At 37.0% G+C, this 15,095-nt stretch overlaps 1 protein-coding gene and 1 pseudogene across 2 annotated transcripts in view; both read right to left on the bottom strand.

The window, feature by feature from the left end:
* LOC123389822 (ral guanine nucleotide dissociation stimulator-like) overlaps nt 1-15,095 on the bottom strand; it is an 80,688-nt gene that overhangs the window by 49,013 nt on the left and 16,580 nt on the right. The window lies entirely within an intron of this gene.
* The window catches only part of LOC123389823, a 60,329-nt pseudogene that overhangs the window by 40,160 nt on the left and 5,074 nt on the right, over nt 1-15,095 (bottom strand).

Here is a 15,095-nt window from a genome sequence, read left to right as displayed (position 1 = left end):
GGCCATAAATGCTACTCTGTATTTGGGCAAGTAGTGTGGCTTTACTTACTGCCTCCAGCATACCAGCCAAAGGCCAATGAGAAGTCAGGCCCACAAGAGGAGAGACCCTTTGTGAATTCAATAATCAGGTTATGTGCTCATAGTTTTTGTATCAATTTGAAATCATTAAACTGCATTTAAGATTGCCATTATTAGGGTTATTAATATGTATGCCTCCATAAATAATAATACTGCACTGGAATGTCTACAAATGCTGATTTATAGCTTTGATTTAATTCCCCAAATTATAGCCAGTATTTCAGATAATTAGCTTTTTATTTGAGATATACAGATTCAGTTATGTTATTAAACAATTCTCCAAAGCAGACCAGTAAAAAAGCCTGTAGATGAAATATATTAGCAAACAAAACCCTATAGCAAACAAAAGTATATATATTAAATACATTAGTACATATATTTTGCTGAGGTTACAGACTTAACCTCAATTATACTCAAAGAAATGCTAATATATTAGAAAAAAGCATTTGTTTTAGTAAATCTGAGGTTACAGACTTAACCTCAATTATACTCAAAGAAATGCAAATAAGAACAAAGCATTTGTTTTTACCTTGAAAATTTAGAAAAAGCGTGAGAAATATGTAAAAAATATGTAAAATAAAAATATGTAAAAAAATATGAAATATGTAAAAAAAAAATATGTAAAAAATTTAATATCCAAAGCTGGCACACTGCTGGTAGCAAAGAACAAAAGATGAAAATAAATGTATACTCAATTATAGCTAGAAAGGCCAGAGTGGAAAAGTAAAGAACACTGTGTAAGCTGCAAAAAAGGGCAATCTGGTTCTTTTTGTCTTGGCCACAAAGGTGTCAAAATGTCAAAACCAGCTACAAGAGTTCCTCCACGGAGAATCAGTTCAGGAGCTGGGGTAGAAGGAATACAGGGTAAGGTGTCCAGAGAGCTGTGCCAATCTCATGCAACCAGAGTACTACTACTATATCATAAAAGGACAGCAAACACAGGAATGCGGTAAATAGCTAGCTATGGTAGGATCAGAAACTGGATTTTACATAAGCTGGATTAGTTATGCTTTCCTGTATTCTCCTATTGCCTCTTCGGATTTAGTCAAGAACAAAACACTGGAAGTTCAGTCTGTGTCAGCCAGGCCAAGTGCAATGAAGGAGGGGTTTTGGGCCCAAGTGTCGAAGTGGAAATCACAAACTACAAGAGGCAGAATACGGATGGGCGTGGAAACCAAAGCCAGGAACCCCCAGTGGAAAGGTCAATCCTTGCTGCTCTTGGAGCCTAGTTTGTCTGTCTTCCCCTCTGGACATTTCTCTTGAAGAACTAAAAATCCTAGAGGTTCTAAGTTTGGTTTTAATGAAGAAGACAGCTATGCCCAACAGGATATCATAACCAAATCCACTCTTTTATTGACTCAGCAAGTATGTCCCTGGGTATCGACTCCAGGCACAGCTCTGTGAGAAGCCTGTCCCATAGTACGTAATAATGGCGGCTGCCATCCCCAAAGGAAGACACTGCATTTGAATAACTCTCTGTGACCAATTATGCATTCAGTGGTGAAGAGAAGGAATGTCTTCAGCACTTAGTGTGAGAAGGGGTCTGAATGGGTGAAAATGGCAGGGCAGGGCTTTCTGGATGAAGGTGGGGAAGCTGTAGCACAATGGGGACAGGCTGGAACGTGGAGGGAAGCAAGGAGACTGCTATGTCTGGCTTTTCTGCTACATTATACATTCTATGAGGGCAGGGCTTGCTTTTTGCTCTTAATTATACCGTCAGCTCTGACCACCATGCCTATGATGTTTCAGTAATACACCGATGGCTACAGCTGAAAGAAAAAGCAAGGGTGAAGGCTGAGGGGACAGGTTGTGTAAGAGTCCACAGAGGACCTGGACTGTTAGATTAATCAGTATGGACTTGATTCTCTGGTCCAATCTTCCCAGGGAAAGCAGAGTCACAGATGAATTAACCTGACAATGGTCGTACCGGATTTCAGAGCAGAGTAGGAGGCGGGGTTTTGATTCTACTGGGTTAGACGTGAAGCAGTGAAGGGCACAGACCAGAGAGGTGGCAGGGAAAAGAGAAGGGGTGAATACCAACAGACCGTGGGGAAGGACCCAGCAGTGAAATTGAGGAGGCAAGAGTCCTTGAGCTTGGGTTCCTAGAAGACATCTTTTCTCATTCATGCCTATTTCTTCTCTGCTAAATATCCATTCTTTTAGCTTCAAGTACCACTTACACTAGTATGGGTCATATATCCAGGTCAATTTTCACATACACTCTAGAATTCACATGAACAGTGGAATTCTGGCCATCTCACGCTCATCAGTATGCCCTCTAACACAATATCATCTTGCCCGAAGCTAGTTCATTTGTTGGAGTAGCTATTTCTCTTTAAAGAGAAGAGGGAGAGGGTAGCACCAAGGATTAGTGCAGAGTCAGGCTGTTTGTGGATGAGAGTGCGTTTGAGAACAAGAGGTGGTCATTTTCCGAGAACCAAATTACAAGAGGTGGTCATGATTTCCGAATTCTATCTTAAATTCAATGCTATAAGTTTTAAGTAACTTGTGCTGTGTGACCTGTCTTTTCTAGATTATAGTAATCCGTGTAGAGAAGGATGAATCAGACAACGAAGGTCACTGATGGATGGTACCCTGGGACTAGGGATACAGACAATGGGACAAGAGAATTTAGCAGTGAAGGTGGCCCCAAAATAGCCAACCATGGAGTACAAGCCAGGAGGAATCCAGCTGGCCTGGAGAGCCACACACTGAGGCACATGTGGGATCAAATTTAAGATGGGGGTAAAAATACATTCCATGAGTTTGGGGGAAATCGAGAGAGAAATTACAGATAAATTCTGATCTGTTTTTGCACTAAAAAAAAAAAACAGTAAAACTTACCTTTTTATAAGTCAGATTCCACAGTACCCTAATTTCCTAAGTTTTAAATTGATGAATAAGAGCAAAAAAAGAGGCAAGTTAACAAAATAATTTAAAAAATTGATACCTGAAGAATTGGGTCTCCAGCAAGAAGTCTTCCATCTTTGGCGATCACCCCATCCCGACAGACTTCCTGGATAACAATGTTGATCAGTGGCCTTTCATTGCCTCCCACAATGCTAATTCCTAGCTGAATATAAAGATCAGCCCGGTGAATTTCAATTGTAGTAATAATGCATTCCGGAAAACTAACCTGCTGCTGCTGCGTAGCTGCCAAGTTAAAAATGAGAGGGAGAAAAAAGAAGAAAAAAAAAAACGTTTTATATTTTGATTATCTTCACGTAAGTAAGTTATCGTCTATCATTAGTGATGACCTTACGTTAATAGATGATTCATAACAAAGCAATACCACGGGATAAGAAAAACAGAATGACCAAAACACCAATAGATAAGATTAGGAAAACACTTCCTCTTCGAAAGGTGAATAATCAACAAATAACTACTATGCATCAGATCACTAGGGACCACATAGTGATCTGATAAAGAAATATACAGACAATATCATCTTGTCCTAATTGATCAGAGAAACTCTGACCCATGAAACAGCTGTAAACAGTGCAAGGCAGTACATATGAAATAAAAAAGACAAACTCTGTGACATACAATCACCGTAGAGGTTGACAAAATAACCACATTAAGCAAGAAGAGGAGGGTCTTGATCTGAGTAGTAGGAGATAGAAGAATTGTTATAGCCATGGCTGGGAAAAATGGGATTTGTAGAAAAATTGGAATTTTCATAAGAGATAAACCTATTTAAAAGTAAGACAAAGGGCCAACTACTAAGATATGCCCAAGATCTATGACTAGAGGTTTTCTGCCTGTTTCCTGGTGGGTCATGTAGACAGATCAGTGGCTGCTACCAGAGGACAGCAATAGTCAGACACATGGCCTTGGGAGTCAGATACATACCTAGCCATTTCGTGGCTCTCAGACTTTGACCAATGACTCCCTGACTAAATTTCCTCATCATTAAAAAAAAAGCCAGTATTGGTACAAGCATTTAATAAGTTAATATATGTAAAGTGCCTGGCACAGTGCTGACACAGAATAAGCACGTAGGCTGAGGTATTATTTTTGTTCTTCTTGATGCTGTGGATTTCTTAGTCAAGAAGCAATAGGCTTCAAAACAAACAAACAAAAGAAGCCTGCTGATGACCAGTGAATTTGTGGACTACAACAGAAGAGGGGGAGGGGGAAGGATAAGCCTCAAGGTAAGACTCGCTTTCTGTTTCTAAACGGCAAACTGTTAGACTTGTACACTTAAAAAGGTGAATATGTGATACGTGAAGCATATCTCAGTAAAATTATTTGTTGAAGAGGAAAAAAACAACAACAAACAACAACACCCCATGGAGGGAAAGTAATAGGGAGTACTGAGAAGAAAGGAAATATCTGATTTGAAAACAGATGAAAAGCAAAAGCAAGGTGAAGAGCACATACTGTCAGTGGCCGTGTTCTCCTCCAAGGCGGGGTTGTCCAGGCCAGGCTCCTCAGGCCACGGGGGCAGAGACGCTGATATCAAGCTGCACTCAGCAGGTGCTGTGCCTGTCCTTGAACAGTCCGTTTCGAGGGATAAAGTACCTGGAAGATCTATTACAGTGGTTCCATTTTCATTCTCAATCTCTGTCTGAGCTTTATCAGTTTTCCTCCTTTCTAGGGCAAGTCTCCGATGAGAAGCTCCAGGACATCTAGAGAGAGAGCATTAGGGGGGGTTCCCAGATGATTTGAAAGGAAAAATGATTGACAGCTTGTGCCCCAACAACAGAATAGCCACTGCTTCATTGCCAAACTCACCTAGAGGTAATCCACTTGTGGTATGTAATTCTGATTTTAACCTCTGCTCAAACTAAGTTCCTACCACACTGTATAGCAAACTTAAAACAGGCGTTGGCATAAATAGTGGCTTCGTGCATGTCTCAAAAAATACTTCAATAAAAACCTGTATTCGGATACATACTAGTCCCAGAAATACACCAGCACAGTAGACGTTACCCTGCAAATACTATTCTGAGATCCTGATTGCATAACCCCCTTTTCACAGGGATAGCTTAACTCCTTAACAGGAGTGGAAACAGCAATCTTCTTCCACAATGTGCTCCTGCATCCAGACTTGGACCCTGAGTGACACTGTTCCTTTCCAATCTCAGGGCCAAGGGTACACATTCATTAATTAGTGAGAAGCAATACATGTGAGGCTCTGCCACTTGCAGAAAAGCAGAGCAAAGGCTCAAGAGGCTGCGTATGGTGGGTGGCGGTCTTATGTCTAGGACTGCAGACTTCATTCAATGATAGTGTTTTTTAAAATCTCAAATTTCATGAAAAATCAAGTATAGGATAAATTTATTGAAAACTGGAAGCTATCCCTTAGCTGTAAAAGTAATGAATTTCCCCTCACAAACTAAAGATAAGTTGTGGGTTTCAAGTTCTTGCAAAAGATTGCTATGGAATTTCTTTATTTATATTTTTCTCATTCCTGGTTTCCTCATCACCTTATTAAGAGGACAAAGGATTTCCCTTCTGCACTGTTGTGCCGCACTCCAGGAAATGTTCCTGCAAGGACCTGACAAGTAACTTGGAATATTGTATCACTGAGAAAAACGATTTTTGTCAAGTAAATAGATTGCATGAGAAATGCATTTTAAAACTATTTCATTCAATAAAAAAATGGTGACAAAAAGTGGATCATAAAACAATACTTGAGATTAAAACTATAGGGAAAGATTCAATTCCCCAAATGCATATCACACACTGGTATCCATATGCGTAACAGCCAGTCTTCGATGGAGAAACAGACTAGGAACAGGGTTTGGGAAGGAAACATAAGCAGAATGTGCACAGCTGGGAAAGGGCCTAGCTAACAACTACAAAATCCTAAAAACTAAGTAACTGTAAAGCCCCTCTTATCTTATCCAAGAATAAATTTTTTTTCTGTTCTTTTTTTTTTTTTTTTTTTTGTCAGAGAGAGTGAGCACAGGCAGAGGCAGAAAAAGAAGCAGGCCTCCTGCTGAGCAAGGAGCCAGATGTGGGACTCAGTCCCAGGACTCTGGGATCAGGACCCAAGTGGAAGGCAGCCTCTTAACCAACTGAGCCAACCAGGTGTCCCCATGAATAAATTTAAAACTGGATCCCTGAAGTTGTTAGGTAAAGAACCAGGTATACTTACATCCCAATGGGATAGCAAATTGCTAAGAGGGACTAAAGACAGGTATTTTGTGTGATATCACAGAGAACTATGGAAGAACGCATTCATCTAGCACTCAGGAAGGTTACAGAAGACTACGCAACACCCACCTTTAAACAGATGGGTAGCTGGGCACACAGAGACGGAACAACTAGCCAGGAGGAGACGATGAAAGACTTCAAACTACACAAGGGAGGCAAGAGTGCCAACAAAGAAAAAATGACATAGATTATACCATAGAAAGAAAAAACAAGTACATATGAATGGCAAAAAACATGAGCCTCATTAGCATTTATAACTAAGACATAAGACTGGCAAGTCATCAGAATTTTTAATACTTAAAAAGCTTAATATAATTTTTATTTAATGGATGACAGATTTTTAAAAACATATTTTTCTACCTTGCTTGCATGATATAGCAATTTAGTCAGCAAGTACTCTTAGGAAACAAACTAGTTAAGAGTATCAGCTCTTCCACTTATTGACAACCTCTTCCATTTATTAACAACCTCTCTGCCCATATTCTTCTTTATATAACAAAGATAAGACTGCCTAACTCATAGAGCTGTCATGAAAACTAAATTGCTTAAAATACTGCCTCATAAATAATCAGAACTCAATACAAACTAGTGACTACTAGTATCATAGCAACTTAAAAGTACTCAAGCCAGGGCTCCTGGGTGTCAGTTGGTCAAGCGACTGCCTTCGGCTCAGGTCATGATCCTGAAACCCAAGACTGAGTCCTGCAACTCACTCCCTGCTCAGCAAGGGGTCAGCTTCTCCCTTTGACCCTCCCCCCTCTCATGCTCTCTTTCTCTCTCTCTCAAATAAATAAAATCTTTTTTTAAAAAGCACACATGCTATACAGTTTTCTTACAGTACATCTGTATCAAGTCTTATAACCTATAAGACTTAAATAAAACAAAACAAAACCCTACAATAAAAATACTTTAAATTACTTTACCTGAGCAGTTTCTGTTTTCAACTTGTCAATACTGAGGGGTGTGTTCCTCTGTAATCCACTGGCAGCCAGTGACAGAAGCTGGTTCAGAGTTTTAATATCCTCTTGTACTTTACGCATGGCTTTTGAAGACATTCTACTAATTTCTTCCTGTACCTGTTTCTGTTCCTTCACAAATTTCCTAAAAAGATACATAAAACTGAGTTCCAAAAAAATACACCTTTGGTTTCCTATAGGAAAAAAGCATATTTACTATAGGCTGGTCAGAGTCCTAGTGTTTTTTAAAAAGGAAATATTAAAAATTCATCCACAGTTCACATGCTTTTTTCAGATTGACAATAAAAGAATTTTAATTCCCATTATTCTGCTTTGTTTATAAAAATATTAAAATTTTTACCAAACCCCAAGTTAAAATGTTTAAGAGGAAGAAGAGATGTTCCCTTTAAAATAGATTCTAACATTCTTCAACATGATATATCTAATTACATTTGACACACTTACTGGAGGTTTTCAACATCCTGGCAGATGACAGGAGGGAGATTTTCATCCTTCAGTGCTTTACTATCCCTGAGAAAAATGCCACAGATAGATTAAAGCCATTGAGGTTCTAAAAAGCTGACAGCTGAGTTCCACTACGGAAGTGTTAAAGGGGAGGAGGTAAAACAAATATTCCCCATTTATAGCTCTTATGGTTGATTTCAAATCTCTTTATAAAAAAAATGTTGTTTCCTGACCTTTAAAATAGCTTTAACAATTCATCTGACAGGGAGTTCTCTTCTAAAAGGACTGGCACCTATCATAAGTACACAAAAATGCATCTGACCAAATGTTTAAGAAAAAAAATTAGAAAATACAAGAGATTAAATATTGAACTAAGTTCCCCTGGCTCAAAAACTCTATGACTGACCTTTTATTTCGTTCAAAAATATTAAAGCATTCATTAAAGAAAGTCTACAAACTTCTCATAATGAGATTCTCATTATATTTTACTTGATTTTTAGAATTTCAATTTATTCTTCAACAAAATAAAACCTAGGGATAGACTAAGGGAATCATAAATATTTAGTGAGAATAGGAAGAGGTGAAATGTGGCATGCTGTAATGGAATTATGAGTTAAAATTCAGTCACAGATCTGCTACTACTTCCTTGATAGAACCTGAAGCAGACCTCAGTCTCCTACAGCTTTCTCATTTATGAAATAGGGCTAAAGTATACAGAAGATATTTTGGAGGCATAAACTTGATCATTTATTTACAAATGTTTTATCTAATGTAATACAAATTAGGTGAGAAAATGTAAGTGCTAGTAAAAATAGTGATCTTCAAACTGATCTGATGTATATTATAGATAGAGGCTTTTCTCCCTCTTCATCATCAGAAAATAAATGGGACTGGTATAGTAGTTTATATAGAAAAGGTATATATACCTAAAACTGAGCATAAAGTATTCCAGAAAGCATTGGTTATAAACTTTCCTAATGACTAAAAATTAAAGATCTGACCTGCCAAAATCTTTCCAGAGCATATGTTTATTATTTTACTTTAGACAAAAACTGATTCAAAGAATTTTTCTTCTAAATGTCTATATAGTTTCTTTTAGTTCCGATGAGACCACCTGCCTATAAATTAACAAATAAAATTCTTCAAATAAAATACTTTAAAAGTTAAATTGTAAACCTACTCTGGTCTTGTTCCTGTTTTATCACCTAGAAAATTCAAGAAGCTTTATGTAAAAACAGGTCATTTAACAATGTATTCCAAATTCAAGTTTTAATTTAACACAAACGTAGGTATAAACAGAAACTTCTAAGCATTTTTCGGACAGCCTCGTAGACATCATGTGAGGTCACTTGTCACAAACTCCAAACAACATACTATGGGGACATGTTTGTATACACATAAACAGATAGTTACGTAGCTGATTTGTATCTCTTTCTTTCAAGGGCAAGATTCTTCCTCTTTCAACTATCTTCTATGAAAAATATTCTTGCTTGGCACAGTTGACCTCCTGCAAGTTCTACTGGATGCTTTCTTAGGTTCTATCAGTTTAGAATACTAAAATATGTCAGACTACCTGGATGTCTCTAAATATTTTACAAGAGCAGCAATTTTTTAAGATGATGTTTTTTTTATGTGTGCAGATAGATCAACAGCTTTCTCATGAACACTTATTTTTAGTGGTTATCATTATTAGTGTATGTCTAAAAGTAGAAAAGTAAAAATGCTCCATCAGCAAAATGCAGTGACTCACTTTCTGCTTTTCCAGAATTTACTTCACACTGCAAAATAAGACCTGCTTAATGAAGGAAATACAGGAACAAACAAAACTTCATCCCATCACAGAACCTTAATGGTTCCTCTTTCAACCCGTTTTGGCACTTACACACACATTTTTTTAAACGTGATCGGGATGACCATAAGTTATGTGCACATATTTTCTCAGGATGTTGAAATTAAGTCTTTTTCATGTCACTTAACATGGTTTTAAATGACCACAGAATACTGATGACATAGCTGTATCAGAACCTTTATGCCCAACCCTCTTCTTAACATATACGCATTTACTATATAAACAATGCTGCTACAGTGAATGCCTTTATCTCCAAATACTTGTGCATGACTTTATTTGTATTCCACAAAAAGAGGAATTTATAGGTCAAAGATTACATCAAGGAAAACCTACGTATCATCAAACTGATCTTTAAAACAACTGTTCCAATTTATCTTCCCACCTACTACGAATAAGTAATTTTTCCGTCACACCCTCAACAACAATGGACATTTTTCTGAAACAATCACTGCCAGTACATAGGTGAGAAATGCCACTTCATTATCATCTAAATTCATATTTCTGACAGTACTAAGTAAAACATTTCAAATATTAATTAGACAAGTCTATTTCTCCTTGAGTGAATGGTCTATTCAGGCTATTTGAGGTATATCTGAGGTATGTTTCTCACTGACTTCTCAGAGCTATTTCAACATTAAGCATATTAATTATCTCATACATATACTTTATGTGTCTATTTCTAAAATGAGACCTTCATTTCAAGATACATCTCAATTTCGGATGTTAAAATGTGAAGAAAAAAAAGCATCGAAACAGCAAGTATTTTACTTCCAACCTGTCCTTTACCTTTTGCCTTTGTCCATAGGGTTTCTTTTGTTTACCTTTTTAATCTAACTACAATTTAATTTTCCTTACTTTGTATGTTGATATTTGTCTTTCATAGTTTAACATTTCTGAAATTGATATCCATGTTCTACCGATGCAAGCCTTTGACTGGACGTAAGATAAAGGAGGGATTTAATTTTTTTCCCACAGACTTCAACTTTTTTATTCATTAGCGTCCTATTTTGCTCTCTCTTTGATATTCCATTTTTATTATATTTACAGAAGTCTCTATACACACAAACCTGCGTATAGAAAACTTAGGCCTGTTTTTGGCCGACCGTGGGCCCTGACTAGTCCATCTAGCTTGGCATCTGTAATACCTGTGGACTGCTGTCAAAGCTCACTCTCAGCACTCCACCTCTGTTCCTGCCCTCCTGCACATTATCTTCCACATGGCTGCCAGAATGCTCTTCTTCAAACACGTATCTCATGTCCTATTATTCACATCAAACCCCTAGTGGGTCTCAACTGTCCTCCGTGTAATTACAAAACTCTTTAAGATGACATACACGGCCCTTCCCTTTATGACATCTGGAATCTGATCTTCCCATGCTGCGGCTCGCCGGTTTTCCAGCAGTTCTTCAAAAGAGTAAAGATCATCCTTGTCTCTAGATCTTACTCCATGCTGCCCCCACTTAGAGACCACTGCTTCCAACCCCTCTTCATCTATCAAACCCAATACAGCAGGTCCAGGCTACTGATGCAGCTGCTAGGGAAACAGAGAAATCCTTTAGAATAAGGAACCCCTGGACACGTATAGCAGGTTAAAAGGAACTGGATGTGCTATATCAGGTCATGTGCACTTATTCTACATACTCCTTTGGTTCAACTCTGAGGCACAACACAAGAGGAAGACAATGGGGGAAGGTGGAGTGGCATGGGGGGGGAGGGCGCGAAGGGAGATTAACTCCTTATATTTCTCTTACTCCTTTGCCTCAATCAAGTCTTTCACGTGGAGCCTAAAAGCAATTACAATAAAGAGAGAACCAGTTTCCTAATTAAAATCAAAGTAGTTCAAGGGTACCAGACTGCTTCAGCTGATTAAAAAAAAAAAAAGCTGCTAAAACATCTAAGATAATTCCTTCTAATTTTGATGCGGCTACAAAGAAAACTAAGTAAAAACAAGAGACAGACCCCTATGTTTAAAAATCAATTTTTTCGGGGCGCCTGAGTGGCTCAGTTGTTAAGCATCAGCCTTCAGCTCAGGTCATGATCCAGGGTCCTGGGATCAAGCCCTGCATCAGGCTCCTGGCTCAGCAGGAAGCCTGCTTCTCCCTCTCCCACTCCCCACTTGTATTTCCTCTCTCTCTAGCTGCTGTCTCTTCTTCTCTGTCAAATAAAATTTTAAAAAAAAAAAAAAAATAAAATAAAAATCAATTTTCATTCAAAGTTATCCTAAATTTTCTAAGTTTAAAAGGATTTTAGGACAGCCAGCTTTTAAAACAGTACATCACCCTAGAATCGTCTACATAATAAGAACCACATCCAAATAAAAATTTCCTACACAGATATATGGACTCCTTCATCTGTTACTCATTCTAAGTTCTTCAGAGGATTCAATGCAATACGTGAAACATGCTTTCATCAGAGGCAGAAGAGGCAATGCAAGACAAAACAAAAAATCATGCACAGGGAATCGACAAAACAAAAAATCATGCACAGGGAATCAACAAAACCAAAACATCATTCAAAATGAATCTGGATTGGTAATGTTTTAACAAGAATATTCAGCATTGCAAGAGCACAGGAAGAACGGCATTTTCATACTGGCTAGTGGGTAATCAATTGGTAAACTCTTTCTAGAAAGTAATTTTACAATATTTACCAGAGTCTCCAAAACTCTCCCCTCTCTTTAAGCCAGTGATTCAGTTTCCAGGTTGTCTTTTTAAAAAAATAAAAAAATTATGAATGAAAATTTATAAGAAAAACAAACACATAGAGAGCATTTATTATGTGCCTGGCTCTACTGAAGTCTTATAAACTGTAATCCTTGGACCAACAATGTCAAGTAGTTACTGTTCTTTTCCCCCACTTTACAGATAAAGAAACTAAACACAGAGGGATAAATAACTTGAACAAGGTCACAGAGCTTATCAACAGTGGAGGGAATCTGAAGCCAGATTTCAGCTCAAGTCTATCCCCTTAAGCTACAATACCACATTGCCTCTCCCCATAAAGATGCTCAATATGTTGATACTTCCTAAAATATACGAACTGAATACAAACACTAATAATGGAAGGACGGCTGATTAATGATGTATCGATTCATAAAGCTGACTTAAGCAGCAATAAAACACTCCTAAAGAATTACTGAACTGACAAATATTGGCGATATAACATATGAGAAAGAACAGGTTACAAAGCAATCCAGTTGACCTTTGAACAATGCAGGGATTAAGGGTCCTAAACACCCAGGCAGTTGAAAATCTACACATAATTTGACTCCCCAAAATCTTTACTAATAGCTTCCTGCTGACCAGAATGTTTACTGACAATATAAAGTCTATTCACACACACTTTGTATGTGATATGTACTACATACTGCATTCTTACAATAAAGTAAGATAGAGAAAAGAAAATATTAAGAAAATCGTAAGGAAAACACATTTACAGGACTCCACTTTTACTGGAAAAAATTCACATATAAGTGGACCTAACCAGTTCAAAGCATGTTGTTCAAGTATCAACTTATATACCATACATGTGTTCATGATCCCAACTTAAGAACATATATTAATACACACACTGATAGCTACATAACCGTATGCATAAACAAAACTCAGTTTTCTATGAAAATAAAATCTTAAACACATAATACACAAAAAATTTGTGAGATATAAAGTAAATGTAAAAGTAAAAACTTTACTACTGAACATGTAACTAAAAATCTTACTGACATAGAAATTTAAGTTACTGTTAGAACAGAACATTACTTACTCTTTTTATCTGATGAGGTACGAAAATCTATACCACCAAGACCTTCATTGCCTGCAGTTGAAGTAGCTGCTGTGGTTCCCAAAGTCAAGCCTAAAGCATTCTGTCCAAATCCTACAAATAAACCAAATATAATTTACAAAGTCTTTACAATGATTTTCCCTCAATGGACAAAATTCTCAAATGCTTTCAAGCTGGATCCCATTTTTCTTCATAATTGGTTTAAGCAAATAACATGGAATAAGTCTAAAGCTGGGATTTAATGGTGTATGTAGTCTGGATAATAGAATTTTAACTTCTTTACGTTTTAGGTAATTTTTTAAAGTGTAGACACACAATGTCACATTAGTGTACAACAGTGACTTGAAAACTCTATACATGCTGTGTTCACCACAAGTGGCACTACCCTATCTGTCACCATACAACCTTATTACAATACCACAGATGATATCCATCCCTGTGACTGATTCCATAACTGGAAGGTTGTACCAACTCCCCGTCAGCCATTTTGCCTGTCCTCCCTACCCTTTCGGGCAACCATCAGTTCTCTGTGTTTATGGGTCTATTAATTTGTCTTTACTAAAAAGGTCAGAGTTTATCTGTTAATTCAATAAATGTGAACATACTACTTGTTTTTTTTTAAATCCTCCTGAAAAAGCAGTTTTAGTTTGTATATTTCCAGGTGAATACTTGTTGTCCTCTAGTCATGCTTTGTAATTGGATACTTTTTAAATTATCAAGTATTGGATGTGTTAATTAACTTGATGGGCATTTACAATGTGCACGTATATATGAAATCACTATGCTCTACACTTTAAATATCTTATACTTTTACTTCTCAATTATACCTCAGGAAAGCTGGTAACAGATAAATAAATTACATAATAAAATAATCCAGTAATGATTATAAGATTTCAGCAAATATTATAAATCTTATAAAGCAAATAGTTTCATTATTCATGAAATCTAAAGAACTGAGAGTTAGAAGCCTTACAGTTCAAACATCAAATTTCATACTCCCAAGCTTTTTCAAGAAATATTTAATGAAAGAAATAGACTTCATTTATTTAAATCCTACCTCACTGACAAAAGGAATTGAAGGGGCTAAACTACAGTTAATCTTAAGTCATGAAGGTATGCTTGTAAATCAAGTAGCAAAATTTTAAACCACGCATTGGTAAATCATCTAAGTCCATGCATTACCAAGCTCACATAACTGGTGGTTCTTTTTGGACAGATGCTATTTACTTTAAACAGAGGAAACAGTAGAGGTACTGAATAAAAGCACGGGATATATGAAGAGTGGATTTAAATACTGACAATGTGTGAAAAAAAAAATACAGCTAAATGAATGTCCATTAAAAAAAAATACACAGGGGTATGTTTAGTTAGCACAACCATAAATCAAGCACTGACGTGTGTCTAGAGCCTAAGAAAAATTGTAGCAGGCCTACAAACTCATTAGAAAGACACAAAAACAATCCTCCACCTCCCCTTTCTGTTATTTTTGTGTTTTGCTCTCATAGGACTCTTTAGGAGAGATGTTTAAACACTTATCCTACAAAGAAATGTATGTTACAGTCATCCAGTGATTCAGTTATTAGGAGATATTTTGAATACCTACAAGGTGAGACTACAGTGACAAAGACAAGTATCTGAAAGATAATGCAAACCTGAATGCTACAAATTTTTTACACAGATTATCTTCACCAACTCCTCCTTTTTTCCCTTCCACTGACCCAGACTTTCTTCACTAAATTTAGTACCTGAACGGAGGACATAAAAGAGCTGTTTAATAGAAAACACCAGGTCATACTCCTTCA

This window comes from Mustela putorius, unplaced genomic scaffold, assembly GCF_011764305.1.
Source record: "Mustela putorius furo isolate JIRA1106 unplaced genomic scaffold, ASM1176430v1.1 tig00004036_pilon_pilon_pilon, whole genome shotgun sequence".
Taxonomy (NCBI): Eukaryota; Metazoa; Chordata; class Mammalia; order Carnivora; family Mustelidae; genus Mustela; species Mustela putorius.
This window is presented reverse-complemented; position numbering and strand designations above follow the sequence as displayed.